Source organism: Camponotus vicinus, unplaced genomic scaffold (assembly GCF_025532165.1).
Source record: "Camponotus vicinus isolate PSW18456_S1 unplaced genomic scaffold, iyCamVici1.0 SCAF_9, whole genome shotgun sequence".
Taxonomy (NCBI): Eukaryota; Metazoa; Arthropoda; class Insecta; order Hymenoptera; family Formicidae; genus Camponotus; species Camponotus vicinus.
In genome coordinates this window covers 4,417,231-4,425,872 of record NW_028141981.1, presented here as the reverse complement: position 1 = coordinate 4,425,872, position 8,642 = coordinate 4,417,231, and the positions used below count along the sequence as shown (strand labels likewise).

At 30.2% G+C, this 8,642-nt stretch overlaps 1 long non-coding RNA gene across 1 annotated transcript; it reads left to right on the top strand.

The window, feature by feature from the left end:
• The first annotated feature begins 2,351 nt into the window (after window positions 1-2,351).
• LOC145977451 (uncharacterized) lies at window positions 2,352-3,572 on the top strand. The gene is made up of 3 exons (XR_014440505.1): window positions 2,352-2,773; window positions 3,200-3,269; window positions 3,503-3,572. It is a non-coding gene; the product is annotated as an uncharacterized LOC145977451 (long non-coding RNA).
• Window positions 3,573-8,642: the final 5,070 nt, after the last annotated feature.

Sequence of the window (8,642 nt, the reverse complement as noted above, 5' to 3'; positions counted from 1 at the left end):
GATAAAAGAATTAATTTTGTTATAATCTTTCGATTATTAATGCTTATTATAATAATTTCTCTAACGATACTTATTAAAATTAAATAAATTTCGATCAATTTTAAATTTTCTTAATCGGCAATCACTCATAGAATATTTCAACGACGAATTATAACAATAACATAGTATAAGTCGGCCTTGGCGATATAAACAGTATCGCGATAATGTTTATGATACGATCATTCGCACAGTATCCTTGAACAATAAAGTAGTGACGTTTCATATATTATCAAATTCTTCCTTTCCATAGTCAACCTTGGCGATATAAACAGTACCGCGGTAATGTTTCTGACTTACGATCATTCGCTCAGTGGCTCTCGAGCAGTGAGGTAGTGATGTGAGACGTTCCATATATTATCAAATTCTTTCTCTAACGACAATTGCAAGTGCAACGAGAAACTTTTCGTGAGTGAGTGTAAGTGCAACGAGGAGTTCAATCGAGTGTAACGAGGATTGAAGTGCCACGAGGAAAAAGCGAAGAAAGCAAAAGAAAAAAGGAGATCTTGGAAATGGATGGATCAATAAGATATGATGTAAGTCATTAATATTTTAATTATTTATTACATTAATTATTTATTATATTGTTGCGTCCCCGCGTCCCATCCCCTTGGATGTATTCGTCACCCGTTGAATTCTTTCGGCGGGAAGTACGTCGACGGAACAAGATTGTTTCCGCGCGCGTTGTCAAGATGTTATAAACAACGACTGTCAGAGAGTCTGAGCCCAGCTGTCAAACTGTGCGGACGCGCGTCTATCTCTGATCCGTTTTACGATTATTCTGAATTTTTCTGAAGCGTGTGTCGATCGATTGTGTCACACGCGTTCGATATATATCGTTTCGCGGACGCAACAATGTATAAATTATTTATCAATAGTATATATTGTTGTATAACAACGACGGTCAGCTGAGTCGAAGGATAGCTGTCAAGCTATTCTTCCGGACGCGTTTTACATTACGGGTCGTTAACGCGAGATTTCCCCTGTTATTATTTGTTGTTTGTGTATTCTGTGTTTCTAATTAAAATTCTTAATTTCCGTTAAGAGTGTCTTGTTATTTTACGCGGTACGCGAGTGCCCGCGCGCACTGTGTTGAACGCGCTTCGATATCTCGAAGTCGCCGCCGCGGATGTAACAATATATTGAAAATTTATATATTTCTCGTTTGGTTTTATTTCTTTAATTGTGATTCAATAGTGATTTTAAATTGTAATATAGAAAAAATAGAAAAAAATAGAAATTTTTTTATTTATTATATTTTTAAAAGTTTACATCTACGAAATATAAATTATTTTGTAATATGCAATTTATAACATTAAAATATATCTATTTAAAAGTAAAAATGTAAAAATTAATTGCGCGCAATAATTAGTTTTAAAATCAATTATTTTGAACATTGCTTTATATAATAGATTTTCTCTTATCTTTTATATTTTTATTTATCGTTTATATTTGCGAATTAAAATTTATATAGTATGTTACAAAATAAATTATATATTATATTATATATAAAATTATATATAATATAACCCTCCCATGGGGTACACCTTGTCGCGGTGGGAGGGCTTAGTACTTGGATGGTGCCTTGAGGTTTATCTTAAATTTTTCTATTTATGATAAATCTTAAGGAGCCTGAAGAGGAAGCCAAGTACCCTTTCGCGTCGTCGGTGCCGTCAACGTGCCGCGGACGGCAAGCGCTTCGTTACCGCGTTTTCGCGTTGTAGTATTCTCGCGTCGTCGCGTTTTCGCGAAACTTTTGGACTTTTTCATATAAAATCCCAATTTCATTTATTGTCACGAGTCTCTACTTCAGATGCCAATTAACTGGGATGTTTCACCGAGTTTGCACACGTTGCTATGCAACGTACACTCGCGCCTTGTGCATCGCGGCACTTGGTGATGCCGGCCGCGCAGAACGTATGTCCAGTACAAAATGTACATGGGCGCGCGGGTTCGAGCTTCGCGCTCGATCGGCTTAGTGATGGTCACGCTCTACTTCGTCAAGTGATTCGGCCCGAATTGTCTAGGACTCGATCGATTGTTCGGAATGGTCGTTAATGGGTCCCTTCTCTTTGCTCGTCTACAGCCACACGCCCAGCGTGTGTTAACCCTGTCGAGGAGTCGAGTGGATTCCCCTAGGCACGATTTTCGCTCGGTAAAAGGGGTTGCCTCCCCATTTTCTAAATTGCTGAATGTTAGCATTTAAAAAATGTGGGTATCCTCTTCTTTTACCGTCTACTAGCCTTGTGTACTGCGCTAGTGATATAGCATCCGTGCGGGTCACCTGAAATCGTGCTTAGCGGGTCCAGGTTCGATATGAGATAGGATAATTATGCGCGAAAAAGAGCTGGTGAACTTCATTTTCCTCTATTTCCGTCAATCGTTTCGTCTTCTTTCCGGTTTGGGCCTAGTCCTTGCTCGTTGTATCGTTGCATTCCCGACCGGTTGGCTCGAAGCTGATTCTCAAAAGTGAAATGGGATTTTCGCTCGTACCGAAACCGGGTGCCGTTAAAAGTATATACATATTAAGTATATACACGCGCGATCAAATATACAATTTTTAATCGCATCGAAATAGTGCGGACATCGTTAAGTATCGCGCGTAAAATAGCGGAAATAGCGATATAAAAATATCGCTCGTGAGTGCGGGAGTGTCGTTGAAAGTATCGCGCGTTAACAACATCAGAGAAGGAGGAGGTCTGGGAGAGACATCAGGCACCGGTAAAGCAACTCTATGGTAAATAAATTATATTACTTATATATAATTATTTATTAATTTCTACGCGAGATTTAAATTAAGTAATTAATCGCGTAATTTAACTTTTTATTTACATGACTTAAACAAGAAAAAAAATGCGAGAAATTTTTACATGAAAACTGTAATCTAAAAGTTTTTACTTTTGAATAGCTTTTAATAGTATTATTAAATCATTAAACTTATTAAAAAGAATTATAATTTATTAATAGAATTATAATTATAAACTTCTTAATAGAAATATTAAATTATTAGTTAATAGTAGAATCTTTTTCAAAATTTATAGAATTGTTTATCTGCTTATTGTTATATGCGTTGGATATAAAATTAAATACATATAATAATAATTTTTTGAAATGTTAATTTTTTGACCGTAACTACAATTGGAATCTTCTTTGTATGTTACAGATCAATGAACTATTGTAAGAGGAGGAGGAGGCCTGGGAGAGGCATCTTGCATCGGCGAAGCAACTTGATGGTGAATATTTATTATTTGTATATCGATTGTTATAAATCGCACAATAAAATATTTGTATATCGATTGTTATAAATCGCACAATAATAGTAGAATCTTTTTCAAAATTTATAAAATTGTTTATCTGCTTATTGTTATATGCGTTGGATATAAAATTAAATACATATAATAATAATTTTTTGAAATGTTAATTTTTTGACCGTAACTACAATTGGAATCTTCTTTGTATGTTACAGATCAATGAACTATTGTGAGAGGAGGAGGAGGCCTGGGAGAGGCATCTTGCATCGGCGAAGCAACTTGATGGTGAATATTTATTATTTGTATATCGATTGTTATAAATCGCACAATAAAATATTTGTATATCGATTGTTATAAATCGCACAATAATAGTAGAATCTTTTTCAACATTTATAAAATTGTTTATCTGCTTATTGTTATATGCGTTGGATATAAAATTAAATACATATAATAATAATTTTTTGAAATGTTAATTTTTTGACCGTAACTACAATTGGAATCTTCTTTGTATGTTACAGATCAATGAACTATTGTGAGAGGAGGAGGAGGCCTGGGAGAGGCATCTTGCATCGGCGAAGCAACTTGATGGTGAATATTTATTATTTGTATATCGATTGTTATAAATCGCACAATAATTCGTTCTTATAATGTAAAGGAATTAAAGAAAAAATTAAAGAGAAAGATTTTTATAAAAATCATATTAAAAATTTCTATTTAAAAAATAATTTCAAACTTTATAAATTCTTTCCATACGTGTTTATATCTGCTTATTATTTTACACACCGGATATGAAATTCCGCACAATAATAATTTTTTGAAATATTGATTGTATTTTGAGCTGTGTTATAAATGAATTTTATATTTGCATGTTACAGACGTAGTTTCAATAACGACAACATAGTTTTGATAAAGACAACTCCGTAACTTCAATAACAACCCTGTAACTTCGATAACGACAACTCCGTTATTGCACATCAATGGCCCGGTGAGTGACAAAAACTTTTATTTAATTTTAATGTAACGGATCCATAGAGATTGCAGATGTAGATTGTAGATAAATCCGTTGCCTTAAAATGGATGAGCTAGGATAGTTTAAATTAAATAATTTTTAATAGATTCGTTCGAAATGTAATGCATCACGAAAATATATTGCAGTATTTTAACTATAAAGAAAGAAAATCGAGAAAAGATTATTTTTGTATAAATTTTACCTAATTTATTGAAAAGAACACTAAAAATTTTATCAATTACATCTGATGCTAATTTATTTTTATAACGCGCATTTATCTTATTCACTTATCTTATTTCTAATATCTTATAGCTTATCCATTATAGAATTTGTTGTAGATATTGTTTTTAAGCTTAATATAAAGCCAAATAAATCATTAATGAAATAACTTGTAATATGATAAATGTAATATGATTAATGTTATACACATATTAATTTTATATTTTATTATAAATTGTGTATTACTATAAAAATTTATTATTTATATATATTATTATAATATCAATCAATCTTTATTGGTAATCTGGACAGAGGTTTTTATATTATCAGAATTTTATATATTATACTAGGCTGCTAACAACTAAAGTCAGGATAACCATTTACAATTGGGCAGGATACATATACAGATTAGATTAATATATACATATTATTTCATTTCGCCGGCATTTATTAAAATAAATATAAACTGCAACGAGATAAAAATAAATATAAGCAGTTATAAAATATTAAAATATAGTATTAAAATAAATATACAAGCAATAATTATATAAATTACAATTGCATCTTTCGAGAGTGACAGTGTTATGTTAAATTCTGTGATACCCGGAATAAATTCTGCCCAATTATAAACGGTTGCTCTTGTTTTATATTTTACCATATGAAATATGGCCGTGTTAGCACTCTAATACAATATATAGAAATTTGTAATTTGGCTTTATTTCAGTTTAAAAAATGAAATTGAATTTATTTTTAAAAATGCTTTAAAAATAAAATCTAAATTATTTAAATTATTTTTTTCAGGAATATTAAGAAAATTGTACATAATTATTAGTGTTTAAAAAATATCATGAATACATTCTTATGCAAATTACACGAAAAGTTATCCAAAGTATACGTATAATAATTATATAATAATAATTTATTAAATTAACATATTTAATTCTATATATTTATTGAAATAATCATAAAAGAGTAACTGTTTGTATTTCCATATCAAAGAGTCATTAATAAATTCGGAAAATTTTTATATATAAATTTTAGATATATATGTATAATTTTATATATTTTAAATTTCATAAATATTTGATTAGAAACTTTACAAATATTGCTAATTTTCGTGTCGGTATTAAATATAAAAAATGTAAAAATGTAAAAATACGATGTTAAATTAATGATTAAATACAAGCTTCACAAAATTTGACGAACGTCTTCGTTATAGAATCGCGGCTCAATTATAAATTTAATGATACACTTTTCGTTAGATTTATCTATTTATGAATTCCATATCGCGCGGAACTGAATATTCATTAAATAAATTATGATAGCGAAAATACCGTGCTCTTTCCGCGTTCTTTTCGCGTTTTTAGACGAGATTGCCGTTTTAATAAAGGATCTTATTGCCGTCCCTCTCAAATAATATTCTTAAATATTGCTAATTAAAAATAAAAAAATATCGAATAAGAGTATAAAGAGTCGATGTTAAGTTAGCGATTAAGTATTAGCATCACAAAATTTAACGATCGCCTTCAATATTATAGAATCGCACGTTAATTATTATGAATTTAATAATTTATTTTTTCAGTTATTATATTGGTACACTTACGAATTTCGTGCCGGAAAATATTCATTAATAAATTAATAAATTACGGTTGCGAAAACACCGTGTTTTTCCTTCGTTCTTTTCGCGTTCTTAGACGAAATTGCCATTTTAATAAAGGATCTTATCGCTGTCCCTTTCGTGAAATAATATTCCTGAATATTGCGCTAATTAAATAAAAGAAATATGGAATAAGAGTGTGAAGATTCGATGTTAAGTCAACGATTAAATATTAGCTTCATAAAATTAAACGATCACCTTCGATATTATAGAATCGCGAGTTAATTATTATGAATTTAATAATTTGTTTCTTCGGTTATATTTGTGTATTTACGAATTTCGTATCGGAAAATATTTATAAATAAATTAATAAATTACGGTTGCGAAAACACCGTGTTTTTCCCTCGTTCTTTTCGCGTTCTTAGACGAGATTGTCGTTGTAATATAAGAGTCTTATCGTTGTTTTTTTCGTTAGGTAAACGTTAATGAAAGTTGCGTGACTCGTACCGCCGAGGAGTCGAAACGATTTTCATCATGGAGAATTATTTCTTATCGGTTTTTGTAAGATCCATTCGCGACGTCTAGTTCGGTGCCTCGTTGAAAATTGGGAATTTTTATTGTAAGATTGGAACTAATCCCAGGTTTTCCTGACAATTTCCGACAGCAATGATTTCGGTAGTCATTCAACGACGAACGCCATACGCTTCTTTAAAGTCGAATTAATTTAAATAATATATATTTAGATGTGAGAGAAAATGCATCTATTTTTTTCTTCTCGTTAAAAATGTTCTGTCATTATTAGGATTGGTATTATTATTGTCTAATGCCAGAAAGATTTAATAGTAGATTAAATATGGATATAGCGTTGTGTATAAATTTTTATTTTTTAAGTAATTTCATATTGTAATAGTTTTTATTAATTGTTTGATAAAAATGATTACGAACGAATATATTTTATTATTAATTATTAATTATTTCTAGGTACTGGGGATATTAATATTAGTTTTTAGTTTCTCTTAAGAAACTATTTGCAGGTATTGGACATCCATCGCCATTTTAGAATATTAGTTTTTAGATATATACCATTTTATATATATGTATAATAAAATACATGCACAAATTAACGTATCCAAAATATTTTTATAATTTTTATTAATATTATATATTATATGTACGCGAAATTATACATGAATGTTACATAAAATGTGCGAATACTTAAAAATTTTGAGACGAATCGAATGGGTACCCTTATATCAGCAAGATATTGATTAAAAGAAAAAAAATTATTAATTTAAACATTATAAGAATAAGAATTTAGAAAATTAATCTAGAATTAATTATATATTTAAAATTATTTTATTTATTTTATTTTGCACACTATTCGAATTGAAATTTTTTAAATCTTGCTGTTATCGGGTTCGATTCGTCTCGCGCGCGCAAACGGTACCCCAAAATTATTGTGTTCGCACATTTAACACAAACTTCAATGGTGCATGGATTTTATTATTTATAAATATAATCGTTCGTAATCACATTTCTATAAAAAAAATCGTTATATCCATTTAATTTTCAATAAAGAAATATATTTCTTAATAATGAAAGAACATGTTTTCTGACGTGCATATCAATTTCGTGAATAGAAGATAATGACGAGGGAATTGTCGTTGATTTATTACTGAAATCATTGCTATTGGGAATAGTCCGGAAGATCCGGGATTCGTTCCCTCCTACAGTGAAGTTCCCGACGTTCAATGGATCACTTAACTTTTCTTCGCAGATTGATCTTGCGAAATCTGATGAGAAACAAGATGTTAATCGTTCTCCATTTTTAAGATCGCTCCTCTTTTATTGGATATTACCGGTATGTCATTCGCGTATCAAATGACGTCGAATTATATTATAAGAATTATGCGCAATCGTATATTTTGAATATTATAGATTTATTTATTCGTGTCTATTGAGGGCGCTTCGATTATCATATTATAAAAATTAATACATGTCGCAATCGGATATTCCGAATATTATCGATTTATTTTATTCGTCGCGTTTTCTCGTAAATTCAAATCGCGATTTATCTTATAAAGATTCGCAAATGACTCGGATAGTGAGAACTATATTGGCAAACATTATAGACATCAAATTGTCTGTCGAAATATCTTCGCATTTATGATAATAATTATATCGCGCGCGATAATAATGTCTATCGAGAAGCGCTTCGGTTATTATATTATAAAAATTAATATAGATATCGCGCAATCGGATATTCCGAATATTACCGATTTATTTATTTGTCGCGTTTTCTCGGTAATTTTAAATCGTGATTTATCTTATAATTTAATCGTTGACTTATACATTGAACCTTTGTTTATCCTTCCACGTCTTTGAATATTGTTTTTAATAGTCCGCGCAAAAGGCGCTAGTAGTGCGAATATTTTTTGCTACTATTTAAAAGACGATCGATAATTTTCTTAATGAATGTTTTAATCGCGATTATTTACAAATTGTGTGATAATTTGAGTGATAATAATAT